A 13,884-nucleotide genomic window follows, 5' to 3' on the forward strand; every position below is an offset into this window, starting at 1 on the left:
GAGGCTCATTCCTGCCGCAGGGGCCTGGCTGCAGCCACAGTGTCTGCTCCCAGCCAGGAAGGCATTTGTGACGTCCCCTGAATAGCTCCATTTCTGTGGAAAACAAAACTTCTGGAAACGCTGGTCAGTACCGCGATGGGCTAGCCTCGCGGAGAGCCTTGTGGGATTCACTGGGGCCTTCACGGCTGGAAAGGCTTGGCAGAGCAGACATGTCCCCTGTGACTGGAACTGGACCATGTAATTGCAGTTGAGGAAAGAGGCAGGCACAGTGGTGGGAGGTAATGGCTCTGTAAGAACACTTGGGCATGCAGCACCAGGCATGTCTTGCTAATTAGAAGAAACATACATAATCCTATCATCTTTTGTTGTATTCATATTAATGTGATTGTATTTCTGTGATGGACTTATATTTGTAGTCCTCACTAGCACATTAGAAGACTTTTAACAGTGATGCACAGAAAGGCAAATAGGAAGTTTGTGTAGTGACAATGCTGCTGTGGAGCCATGTGCATCTCTAATGAAGAAGACATAGTCTCAGAGTTTAGATTCCTCTGCACACAGGCTGAGGTTTCCAGGGTCCTGAGGTAAGTGGGAGTAGCTGTGTGCTGCAGTCCCTTGCACATTAATGAAACCTGACTTGCTGGGTCACCCTCCTGCAGTGACACAATATCATTTAAAGTTGTTTGCTTATTACAGAGATACTATCACAAGGTGTGGTGCCCTGATTGGAGTCTAGCAAGAAAGTAACACTCTTATTCACCCACCCACCCACCTGTGGCAGATGGTCTGAGGGTCTCTCCTTGGCTTCCTGACGGAAAGTGGTTGATTCACCTCCACCCAGCGGTAATTATGTATTGCTGCTTACTGGAAGTTCCCACATTGGCATTGGAGTGGTAAGCCTAGAACTCACTGCTGAGATTAATTGCAAAGTAAAAGCATGATTTCTTGATTTCTGTTTTATATTCATCCTAGTAAAAGTTACTTAATACACTGTATTGATTTTTTTTTTAAATGATCATTAAAATGCTCCTAATTGCTATTACCCTGCCACGTTCCTATTTCTCAGCAGCTATTTGCATGCAGCTTTCCCATCAAACTAGAAAGCAGTTCTGGTAGCAAAACTTTTATGGCATATTTGGTTTTTTTCTTTCCTTTTGGAAGAGCCCTCTTTTTAATTCTTTTATTCTAGATCCTCCTGTGTAAAATACAGCTCCTTCTGGAGGGGCTTTGCCCTCCTGAAAGCTTATCGGTTTGTCTCCTCGGCTTTAGGACAAAATTATTCCCTTGTCAATGCAGTTCTTATTGAACTGGGCTGGCTTGGCAGGTCTCTACTCATTTGTTTAAGTTTGTTTATTTTTTTATCAGAAAGGTTATAATATTGACAAAAGAGGTTTATTCAGACTCTAATTGTACAGTTTACCACACAAGCAAAATAAAACATCCAACACACTTCCTTTTATTTATGGCATCAGTGCTGAGCCATTATAGTAGCAGCACTAGGTAACTTTTCCTCCCTTCACCTTTTGAAACCTCTTTTGTACCAGTGTCCCACACCAAGCTTTCTGTTTGCTCAGCATCCTCCATCTTCTCACAGGAGGTTGTTGGTACAAAGTGGAAGACTTTTAACAGAAGCAAGGCCAAGCCTGTAGGGCCCCAGCCCCCAGCATGCAGGGCTCTCTCTGGGAGGGAGGGCAGGAGGAGTGAGACCGGGGGCTCTGGTGCACCTTCAGCCACTCAGCTGGATGCTCCAACTATAGGAGTCTGCAAGAAGGCCCACGGGAGTCCTTCTGGGTGGAATCAGGGGTTCCCTGGGGAATTCAGCCATCTTCTTGTTCAGGTTCCGTGCAGCCCATCCACACAGGGGGATGTTCCCAAACACCTCAGCAGGACCAGCTCTAGCCTCCGCTTGGCTCAGTCCTGAGGTCCCGGAGCACCTCAGGGCTGCTGAGTGCCTGATGAGTAACTTGTTCCACGGAGCGACCGCTAAACCCCAGAGTCCTTACCCAACCAGTGCGCTCTCCTTTATGGAGCAGATGTAGTAGCCAAATGATCCTGTATACACAGCTATGGAACAGGAGCTGCAGTCTGTTTGGCAAGGGCTGTTTTCATGTATGTTCATCAGTGAGTTGGGATCAGAGTGAGTGTAGGTCCTGGGGACGGTTGACTGGAGTTAGTAAAGAAAAAAAGAGGTGTGGGAGGATGGAGTTATATTTCAAAAGAGAAGGTGTATTCACATCTTCACTATTCCTAGCCAGTGGACAAGAATACTCCTGATACAATGATAATGGGGTCTGGACAAGGGAATAAATTGTCTTTTAATGCTTAGATCAATGGAGGAATAGAGCAGAGACTGCAATGCAGGAAGGGGAAATCAATCCACTCAGTATTATAGGTTAACATACCAGCTTCACCACCTTTATAAGCACTGTAGTATTACTGTCATCCGATGCAGGCATGCGACATGTCAACTAATGGGAATGCTGATGAGGAGGCTCACAGATAAGGTTAGCAACAGTCATGCCATACACTGGAATGTTTACTGCAGCAGCAGTTTCATTTCTGACCCCAGCACTAGGACTACCCAGCCTCCAGACCCATGTGTGTTGTGGGGCTGACCTTCCTCTTCTGAGGCTCTGTTCCTCACTGAGACCATACGCAGGCTGGTATGTGGGTCCTCAAAAGGGATCAGGGAAGTTACTGTGCCCTGCTGACCGTCATTGTTGCAAAACAGCTGCTCCAAGCGCATTGCGAGTTACATACATGTTAACCAGCATTTCAGCCTCAGGGGGCTGTAACCTGTGTCAGATGGCGGGCTGGGTTTCACAGGGTTCTCTTAAGAGCTTGTCATGTTCAGTGCTACTGAAAGCCAGTGGGATGGGGTACCCAAATCCCTTTGGTCCTGTTAACATCCCTGTCTTGCTTACTTCAGGCACTTCTGGAAGGTGTCAACCACCAGCATTTCTGAGTGTCGGTGCTCATGTGCTCTGAAGTCCCTGCCATTAGAAACAATGGAAGGGCATTGCCTCTTGCCCTTGAAAGGATGCACAGAGCCTCTGTGCTTAAGCTCGCCAATGGCTGCAGCCAGAAACCAGGCTTTGGGAGCTCTGTTTTTGTCTGACACCATCTGATGGCCTGAGCCTTGCCCTTGACAGCCCAGAGCTGCAGCTGAGGTGACCCTGGTTTGCAGGTGAGACACCCATGCTGTCGAGCCCTCCCAAACATAAGCGGTGCCTCACCTTTGTGTTACTCCCAGCTGCATAGAGGACTTTACCTCCCCTTCTTGTATCTGGAAGGTCAATCTCTGCACAGACTGCCTTTTCTTTTAAATCTATACATTGAAAGGCATCATAAAATACTGTAATAGGAGTGCAATTAATGACTCTTTGGAAGCACTAAGTGATTACTGTCTCTCAGTGCAGTAAATAGAAAGCAGTGAGGTTCTGGAGTTCATTTCCAAACAGGTGAGTGGGAACTCTCAAACCAGCAGGCTATTAGTGTGTCTGCAGGTCTGGTTTCTCCTTTCCCTGAAGTGAAGGTGGGTGTTAGACTGAGGTGTGCAACATCCACATCATGCCTCATCTGAGATTTGCTAATATTAATTTGTTGCTTTCTACTCTTTAGCAATCAAACAGAAACTTTTCAGCTGGTACCTTCTGGGTGACAAGGTTTGAGAAATAACCTTTTGGTCACTATTGCAGCATTGTGAAAATGTTCTTAGGTGATATAAGAGCTGCATCACATGAGCAGAGCACATTATCTCAGAGCTACCTGTATTCTCTGGTATGATTCAGAGAGTTTGTTAACAAAAATGTCCATGAATTCTCTGAGTGATACAGCACACACTGCAAGGGAAATGCTCCAGATGGAGCTGCTTAGGCTTACCTGAACATATTTGCCGGTTACAGAAACCTTTAAACTTACTAGTGCTTAAACACCGTCACTAGCAAAAGCTGCCTTGGCTGCTGTGGGAGCGGGACTGGGTCAGTAACGCTGTGTTACAATAAATAAACTGGGTCATGTCACCAATATTGTGATTACTCAGGAGGCAGGTGGCCGTCTAGTTAGTTTTGGGAAATATATTTTAATTTCAAAATTAGTATTGTCATATTAAATCACTCTAAAAATGTAGGTAATGACGTGTAACAGACAAAGGTATCTCTTCCCAGTGAAGCTGTGTTGAGTCATTTTATATTACCACCAAAGGAACAAATCCAGTTTTAACAACAATAGTTGGCAGTATTTCTATTAAATGGCATTAGCCAATAATTTCTAAAACTGCCTGTTAATTACGGCATTCAACCCTTGCAGGCAGTTCTATTTTACATAAGTGCAATCCAGTTTCCAGCCATCAGCTGAAGACTATAGCCTTTTGTTGTAGCCAAACAAGACCATGCGTTACCAAATTCCTTTCCAGGATAAATCTATTTTCATTGGGTTTTTGGTTTTTTTGGTGTTGTTTGTTTGTTTTTAATCCTGACACTGCCAGGTAACGTTCAAAAGAGGCAGTTTATGTGCCACTACCTCTGGGCAGCTTGTCTGGCTGGTGTGCGAAGGCCTGCCAGCTCAGGTCCAGGGCAGCTACTTAGCTGAAACACGGCACTCTGCGGATGTGACTGGGCTGCTGCGGCAGCCAGCCTGGCTCCAGAGCCCAGGTAACCTCTCGTCCACACCGTGGCTCTGACACCAGCAGCAAACTGCTCGTCTGGAGAAGCAGCTCTCAAGCAGTGCCGTGTCTGTGCTGTGGCGCCAGCCCAGGCTGGGGAGTGCTGGCAGGCACGGGGCAGAAAGTGCCGAGCTGGCTATGCAGGAGCTGGGGCGGGCTGAAAAGCAGGAGGCTGCCTGCTGTTTGGGGTGCCCAGCTCCATCGGCCTGGGCGGTGAGCTGTATTGTGCATCCCTTGAATACTGAACCCCCAGAACATTTGGCAAGAGGGCTGGTGCAGTGCGTGCTGCTGCGTCCCTCTGTCACTGGTCCTCGACTGTGCTCTGAAGGTGTCTGCTGGGCTCACAGCACAGCTGGGGGACATCACATCATGCTTTATCTTCTAGCTGCACAAACACATACTGGTTTGCACGGAGCAGGAGCAGATAAGCATAAAACTCTTACAGGTAACTGTAACAGTGGCAGGAAAAAAGTTACATTTGTTTTGTACTTACCACTGTGACTAACTGTAATTATTATTGCTATTGCTAGTGCTGCTATTGCAATATTACTCAGGGCTGCCCAGCCAGCACTGAGCTCCATTGCATTCAGCACAAACGCACCCAAACCCCTGAAAAAGCTTAAGACTTCAGAATGCAAGGGACTTAGGATGGTGAAGAGGAGGGATAAAACCAAATGGATGCAATTAGCTTAGGCACAACTTAGTCATCCTCTTCTTGGTATAACTAATAAATGGACAAAGGTAGCGCCAACTAACCTTAAATGCCCTTCTAGCCATAATTAATTATATTGCATAATAATGGTGTCAGTTTAGACATTGTTTAAAACCAATGCTTTGCTCGAAATTACTGGACAGCCACACTTACATCTTGCACAACCGACTAACCCATAGCAGTGTCTTGACTTCCATTTTCTATTTCATTGTGTCATCTGCGCATAGGAAAAGCTCTTGACCAAAGAGGAGTCAGTGGTACAGTGGTAAATAGAAGTGGGTAGATTCATCTGTCTGTGGTATATAAGGAGCAGGAAAATACTAGAAGTACCCAGAGTAGCAGTGGGTACAAAGGGAATGCCCTTTGCCTGCCTTACCCTTGACTACACCACTTAGAAGAGTTACATAATTGATACAATTGAACCACATCAGTCCTTTATTTATAGAACATAATGAAATGGTTTTCAACATCCTGGATCACGCTGTATGGGTGATTGCCATGTATGCACCCAAGGAGAATAAATAAAAACATTTCCCTAAGGTATTATGTCTCTTCACCTTCTCTAGTTGCACCCAGGACTTTATTTTCAGAGAATTTCTGTAAGGAGTGTAGCATGAATTCCTTCTCTGCTGTTACACATGCTTTGGTCAGAAGAGAGCTACCGTGATGCTGCTCAATAGCATTGGAGTTTCACGTTTCCCATGTAGTACATAAAGCAATGTCATAGTTTGGTGGAGCTTAGGGTGTGCACATACCTAAACATACCACAGACTCTTGAGCACAACCCCCTGCATTGTACTTAAGTTAGTCTTTGTTCAAGCTCCATAGCCTGGATTTGACATAAATCTGGCTTACCTAGAAAGCACACAGGCTCAAGCTCAAAAAAAAAAAAAAAAAAGAAAAGAAAAAGGCTGTGGCATTTGATAGCTGCATTCAGTGATGGAAACGGAAGTGAGTCATGAAGCAGTCCCCTGGTGAAGACAAATGACATAGATGAGCTGAGCCTGCTGTTTGAGCCACAGGCTCTCACATCAGCTTGTGCTTGTGATGGTCTCTGATTACTGCATCTGACACCGTGACTGTGACCATCATCCAAGGAAGCCTCATCAACAACAGAAGTACGAGCATTGGGTGACACTGGGACAGGGTTACTGTAAAGCTCACATAAAATAAACCACTACTGCTATTATATAATCTTTTTTGTTGTTGTTGCTATTATTGGAAAAATAGGGATAATTTTAAAGTATTTCTCTTGCTGGATTGTTTGTCCATCTTTATATGATGTTCTGCTGTTCCTCTTGCATCATTTGAATTTGGCCTTTACTTATGGTGCTGCATTGTTTTATGTATACACTTTGTAATTAGAACTACTAATTGCAAACTTGCTTACTGCCTTTAGTTGGCTTTTCCAGACCATTACTTGCAAAAAAAAAAAAAAAAAAAAATCACAATTACTCAGTTCTTTTCAATTGCTTGGTGAGTATATTCATAAACTGAAAAGAAACCAGGACTAGTTTTTAACTTAATCTATTCCTAAGGTTTACACAGTGCCCATCTGGTGCATAGAAACGAACTGCATAAAAAAAATCACGGCTTTTCAGAAGCTGTTTAAGCTCTCTTCTCAAAAAATCCTCTTTTTCTGAATAATAATTTTTAAAAAATTTAATCACCACATTGACATACTGAGGGAGTCCCACACTAGCTGTTATATTAGATTTTAATTGGGCTTTTGACATGTAAAACTTCAGTGTAGACACATTGTCATATTCTTGATACATTTTGAACTGAAAAAAAAATCCATTATAGGCTAATGGTTCTGCAAGAAGGAGCCAGACATTTCCATACACATTTTGCAAACTTAGACACAACACTCCCATTCTAACATTTGTTACTTCAACTTTACTGGTGATTCAGTGGTCATATTCCGCTGATAATCTGGAGTAATACAGCAGTGAATCTGGCCCATTGGCTCTGCATCTCACTATCTAAAATGAGGATCCACCTACAGGTAAAATACTATCATGCTGCAAGTGTCTCACAGACTGCAATCTGTTCTGGCTTGCCAGATCTTCATCGGAGAAGAATTGCATAGGTGCAAAATTAAACTGCATGCTGACTGCATTTTAGTCAATGGGAATATTTGTGGACGAGATGAGCTGGTTTTGACTTTTCCAATTACAAATCACTCAAATAAAAAAATAGCACAGCACGGGGTTACTTTTTTTGTTGGTGCTGATGTTTTCGTTACCTGGCTGCCACGGAGGGAGAAAGCAGCACCTGCGCTGCCTGCCCAAGAGGCTGCAAGGTGCAGGTCCAGCACTGCACAGGGACCCGGCATGCAGCCTCGGCGCCGTGCAGAGAGCTTGCTGGGTCACGCTCTCCTGTCGCCACGTGCTGAGGCTGGTGATGGCTCCATGGAGACACTTCCGAGTGTGTGTTCCTGCAGCAATGGGAGTTACATCAGACACCACAGGTATTGTATTGGCAGCTGTGCGCTCAGCTTCACCATGTTGCACTTTGGTAAACACTCAATGGCAAATTATGCTAGAAAGTGTATGTAAATGTAATCAGTTTACTGGGTTTTCTTCCTTCAGGGTGATCATCTTGTGATTTATTAAATAGTCTCTATTCAGACTGCCAAATAACTTCCCCTTATATATCATTCCTATTTTGTTCCCTTCCCAAAGTCAGTCTTTGAAGGGCATCTCCTAGAACTCTGCATACATCAGTGCCTGCAGACATACCCCTCTCCCCTGTGCACAAGCACTGTATATTTATCTCTCACACACCCTCTGCTTAAAGTCACTAATTAAAAAAAAAAATGGATCCCAGTTATTTGATGGTGCAGACAGTCTCAGAAGAGACCATCCATTGATTTGACGAATCACCCTCACAGAATACCTGAGCAATTAACTGAGTGTGTAGTTTGATGGGGGGGGGGGGGGGGCGGGAACGGGACACGAAGAAATGATTAAGGTGAGGTGCCTTATCACACTAACAGGCTGGGAGAGGGGCTCCAGCTGAGGCCTAGCGATTGCATGGGGAACACAACTGGAAAAGCACTTTTCACCATTTGGTAAGAGCGTCACCATGGGTAGCATTTCTGCTGCTGCACGGTGCTTTGCCTGGCATGGGTCAGACTCACACTCTGGAGTCACGGACACTGCCCAGCTACTGTTCACCCAGGTCACTGGGGCTGAGTGTGCCAAGCGTGAGTGGTGTCTTTGGGCTGACATCAACACTGAGACATCGCCGCTGGGTTTCATTTGGTTAGCACAAGCTTCTTCACCCCATTAAAGCCTTTGTCTTTGGGTCTTCAACCTGAAATCAATCCAGGCATTAGCAGGTGAAGGTTGGTACTTCACCTGCTGTTCAGCCAGAAGGAGCTGATGGCATCAGGCTGTGGTCACAACTGGGTGACGCCATGAGAAGAGTGCCGATTGCTGGTGATCCTGGCAGAGGGGAAAGGGGGGCCTGTGACCTGCTGCTCCCCTGCCAAAGGCACAGTCTCCATGGCACGGTTTGGCTGCAGCAGATGGGAGATAAGTACCACGTCTAACCGCACCGGGCGGCTTTCAGGAGCGGAGTGATGGCGTCATTCTGCAGTGACACCAAGCCTCGACCAGCACTGAGCAATTGTCACTGTCAGAGACACCAGATGAACCCAGGAAAGGTGAAATGTCATGAGGTAAAATAAGGAATAAACCAAAAAGGCAGAATCTCATAATAGCACTAATGTAAACACTGGTCAATTAAGAAATGTCAGCCTAGTTTTTATCGTGTAGCAGGGAGATTGTTTTTGAGAATTTATGCAGAATCAAATGAATTCATAAACCTCTGTACCAGGTGCAATCATTAGTGAGTAAATGAATTACACATAATTATCTGCTTTGTATTTAATTCACTTGGCTTCCAGTTTCTTACTCTTCATACAGTGAAACTCTATCTCTCTCACACAAACACACTCTCCATGGGCAAGGAGGTTTTGGAGGGCTGCCATCATCCTGACTCATGAATCAGACTCCATGATTTGAATGATATTTATCTAAGCCTGCAAACAAAGAAGATGGCTATGTGTCCAATGAGAGAATAATTATTGTTATTATGTTTATAGAGCAACAAAGTCGGGAGTTAGGACCCCGGGGGAAAGGCGGCAGGAAGGGCGAGCTGGGCAGAGGCAGAAGGCTGTAGGCAGTGTTTCAGTGCAGGCATGTGCCAGGGCCCTCGCAGGGTTCCCTGCCTCTGAGTCACCTCTGCCAGGAATCGCCCAGTGGCCAAGGCGGGCGGCCAGGTGATGCCTGCCTCAACCGGGATGCTTGCCGGGACCCTCAAGACCACTTCCCTGAGGGCTCTCACCATGATACCAGGACAACACTGGGCCTGTGAGGGTTTGGCAGCAGCTGAAGAGAGTTGGGGTTGACACAAAGCACCCCAGATGAGTTCACTGCTGTGAGGCTGAGGATGGGGACGTGCTGGTCTGCGGGCGAGCCAGCCCCGGCTGCACTGGGTAGCAGCGCTGGCAGGGCAGTCTCCTGCTTGGAGCAGTGTGTGTTTTTTTCTTATACAGAAGCCAGCTGTACGCTTACAGCCACAATTACTTTAACTAAACTACAAAGAAACGGAAAAAAAAAAAATCCATAACAGAAAAAGCTTGCTTTGCAGGTAACAGCTGCTGCCACAGCAGGTCACTTCTTAGAAATAAAAATGTCCCTTGAAATGACATTTGGGCTCACCTGCTCCACAACTTCAGTGCAAGCTCGGGCAGAGGAGCCCTGCTCCACCGCCTGGAAGTGCTTTGGATGCTGTGACAATGGCAGTGCCGTCTGTGACCCAGGCTTGCTCCTGCCAGGTTAATGCTCTTCATACTCAGAGAGGGCCGTGACAGAAGTTTGGGATAACCAATAGTTTGAAACCCATATTTCTAAAATACATCTGCCACTCTAAAGGCTCACCTTGGCCAGGATTGCAAGAGTCCCCTGAAATCAGAGGGCACCCCATGCCCTGCCAGGAAGGGGGGGGCCACAGACGTCTGATGTATGGCTGTTACCAACGCATGCACTTGCACAAAACTCACTCATTTCTCGTTGGGCTCACAGAGACAGTCACTCGTTCACAGCTGACTTCTGGCGGGTATGTACAGAGGAATAATGATGGGCAGCTTGTCATCAGCTTGGTACCACCAAGCAACGGCCGCGGCCATTGCAGCCGTGGCTCTGGAGACCTTGGAGAAGGGCACCAGACTCTGGAAATGTTTCGGGTTGCAGTTTAAGGACACAGCCAGCCATGCTAACTGCAAGCAGCGCTCCTGTTGAGAAAGTGGGGGGAAAAAAAAAAAAACCTCATTTATTTCCATTAACACAGCTCTAGGATGGTGAAGTTTGAGCCACCTTGCAACTATCTCTAATGATCTTTAGGTTAACAACATACGGCCAGGGAGACAGCAGGACAAACAGCCAGACAAAGAGGTTACCTTGAAACAACAAAGAATTTAGAATGAATCCTATGCAGGGAACAAGACATCTTGTTCTTGTTCTCTCAAGACTAGTGTGAAACACTTCCAAATTTTGTCAGTGTTATTGGAGGGGAGGCAAAACCAACAACCTGCATAATTATCAATACTGAAAAAACCCCCACTAAAAATGCAAGATAAATAGCTTGATGTCCCTTCCACTCAATCCATTTTTAGAAGCAAGTTTTAGCTCACTGTGTGTTTTAACTGATGATTAAATCCATGTTAAGAAACATGGAAAGGATTTGACTAAGGAAGAATTTTGAATGCAATGCTAGGCGATGATACTTTGGATCACAAAGCTCTCCTTTGGGGATGTGCATTGCAAGTGTTGGCTTTTTTAAACTGTAGTAAATCTTCTTTAATTCCCTTCTCAGAACAACTTAAATTTTCTGGAGAAGGTTGATAGAAAACACCTATATGCCAACATTAACAGCCGAAGGAAAAAAGGGCTTTATATGAGAGCAATCAAAAGTATTGCTGAGAAAACACTGGCCACAAGAGGAGAAAATGTGGGGTTTTTTACGGACTTAGTAAAGACTGGGAGTCCTGGATCAGGACTTTCTCAATCTTCCAAAGCTGGCACATAGCTTTGAGAAAGCCACCCCACCTCTCAGTGCTTCAGTCTGCCTTGCTGTAGCAGCAATGAGACACTGGCTGCCTCCCCGGTAGCCTGGGAGAAGCAAAGGATGTTGCACTGGTTACCTGAGCTCACAGCACTTCTTAGCCCACATTTACCTTGAAAAGTGCTGCTTCTGTTGAAGATTACTTTAGAGTGGAAACAGACTTTTGTTCCCCCAAACGTGTTTGTTTATTTAGCTATCAATTTGTTTGTCTATTGGTTGATCTAATAAAAATATTACTGTTCCCCACAAATTTGGTCTTTTTAAGATCCTTGAATAGAGGAAGTGGACAAAACATACAGTATATTAACAGGCAGGTAGAGAAATAGCTAAGCACAAGACTTCATAAATATTATTGTGCATATAGCAGGTTCTGCATCCCGCACCTCTTCCTCCCTGGTACACAGAGATTTTATATTATTACAGAGAAAAAAAACCTAGATAGTAGCCAAACTCATACGAAAAGCACTCCCCTCTTTACGGTCCCCAAGAAATAATGCCATGAACTATGGGCCCAAGGAGAATGTTACAAATACTTCTCTCTCAGCTGGCTGACAGAAAACAGTCAAAAGAACAGGGCTATAAATTGCTGCTTCATTATAAATCACTACTTTTGGCACACCTGTTCCAGCACACCTTGAGGCTGTTGCTGGATGTAATGTGCCTTTATTTTTTTAATTTTTTTTAATATTGCAACCCAGATGGCAGCTGGCTTTGCACACGGGAGCATGGTCATATTGTCACATGTACCACAAGACCACAGAACAGTCATGTTCTTCACTGTCAGACCCAAGGAGGTTTCTGAAAAATGTTGTTCTCCAGTTGCCTAGTCTTACTGAGAGCACATGGCAAGGCTGAGGCGCGGTGCTGTGTAACACGGCTGTAGAGCCGGCACGCATCCAAACATCGCAGAGCGTGGGCAAAGCAAGTTCAGGGCTGTCTGCACCTGTCTGGAGAGAGAGAGATGTATTTTTTCAGCACAGCACAAGAACTTAGAATCAGGTTCTTTTCCAGTGTGAACACTGTCTATTTTGGTGCAAGATCAGTATGGGAAAATCTATTTCAAATTTGGACAGAGGAATTTTTCCCAGTTTACAAACTGTTCAATGTTTACAAAGTTTTAAATTGGAGTCAGTAGCAAAAGAGCACAGATTCAGCAGCAGAGATTTGAGATAAGCCTTACAGTTGCTGGACTTCTTGAGTTATAGCAGCAAAGCTAGCCTAGTATTTTGCAGAATGATTAATAGTCTGTGCTTGTGGGGATTTTACTAATTTTTGTTGAAGATACTCAAGAAATTTAGAATAGGAATATTGTTTACCAGCCCTGGGAAGATTACTGGGCTGTGTTCATGTGTGCTTTGGAAGGCTTAGAAGGGGACAGGGAGAAGGAATGGAAAGAACCACATCCTCCTCTGGCTCACAAATCATGCCTGTTTGTACCTGAAAGACTATAAATTTATCTGTCTGCAGAGTACTGGCATGTCACTCGGGAACTTCCACTAAAGGACATAGTTCTACTGCACTGCACCACTCAGTGTCAAAGGTGACATCTTTAGCATGCAAAGGAAAGCTTTGAGGTCATGTCTGTGGTAAAAAGAAAAATCCTTGATCAATCTGACACAGATTCAGCATCGCCTTGCTGTGGGGCTCTTGGGGTATTTTCTCCGGTGACACTGAAGCACGCTCTGGCTCCCAGCTTTTATGTTATTCCATTTTGTCTTGTTGCACAAGCCTTGCTCTAGGATGAATGTATGAATTCGCATTTTGGTAATGTGACGCAATCTAGCCCTGACCTTGCCATGGTTCCTTACACACATATAAAGTGTCCTCTGAAGCCACGGAGAATTTGGCTCTAAAAGCTAATGGCAGGACAGGTCATGTCCTTTACGTCCCGGGCAGGTGAGGTCTGCCTGCGTGCCCATGACTCCCAGACCTTCCCAACATCTTCCTGTCTGACAGGGAGGAGACTCATAACCTGGGCTGCCATGTACAGCTTTGTGGTGTGACCGGCTCTGCAAATTCACAAAAATGAGTCCCCCCAGCACAACTAATGGGCACAGCTGTGAAATACAACCTTTGCTGAAGAACCCATTCCTGGCCCTGCCTCCTGCCACCCCATGCCAAAGTAATGAACTAATCTCATTTACAATTGTTTTACTCGACATATGGGTCCCAGATAGGGAGAAATAGCCAAAAGGCGGCAAATTTAACTCAATGTGGGAAAGTCCCTGCTGCACTGGGCGTGGGTATATACTGGTGAGTTTGGCTCTACAACAGGGAAAGGACAAAAAGCCAAAGAGAGGAGAAAAGCTGAGCTGGGAGGGAGGGGCAGAGAAAGATTTTGTGTGTGCCTGGGAAGGAAACAATGGGACAAGGG

At 45.3% G+C, this 13,884-nt stretch overlaps 1 long non-coding RNA gene across 4 annotated transcripts in view; it reads left to right on the forward strand.

Moving 5' to 3' along the window:
* The window catches only part of LOC142603688 (uncharacterized), a 31,123-nt gene extending 24,425 nt beyond the window's left edge, over window positions 1-6,698 (forward strand). For 2 of the 4 annotated variants that reach the window (XR_012837583.1, XR_012837584.1), the window contains one exon: window positions 697-6,698. This is a non-coding gene — a long non-coding RNA (uncharacterized LOC142603688). Of the gene's footprint in view, window positions 1-416 lie in introns of all 4 variants that reach the window. The other 2 variants (XR_012837582.1, XR_012837581.1) reach the window with 2 other exon arrangements.
* Window positions 6,699-13,884: the final 7,186 nt, after the last annotated feature.

The sequence above is a fragment of the Balearica regulorum genome, chromosome 13 (assembly GCF_011004875.1).
Source record: "Balearica regulorum gibbericeps isolate bBalReg1 chromosome 13, bBalReg1.pri, whole genome shotgun sequence".
NCBI classification, from domain to species: domain Eukaryota; kingdom Metazoa; phylum Chordata; class Aves; order Gruiformes; family Gruidae; genus Balearica; species Balearica regulorum.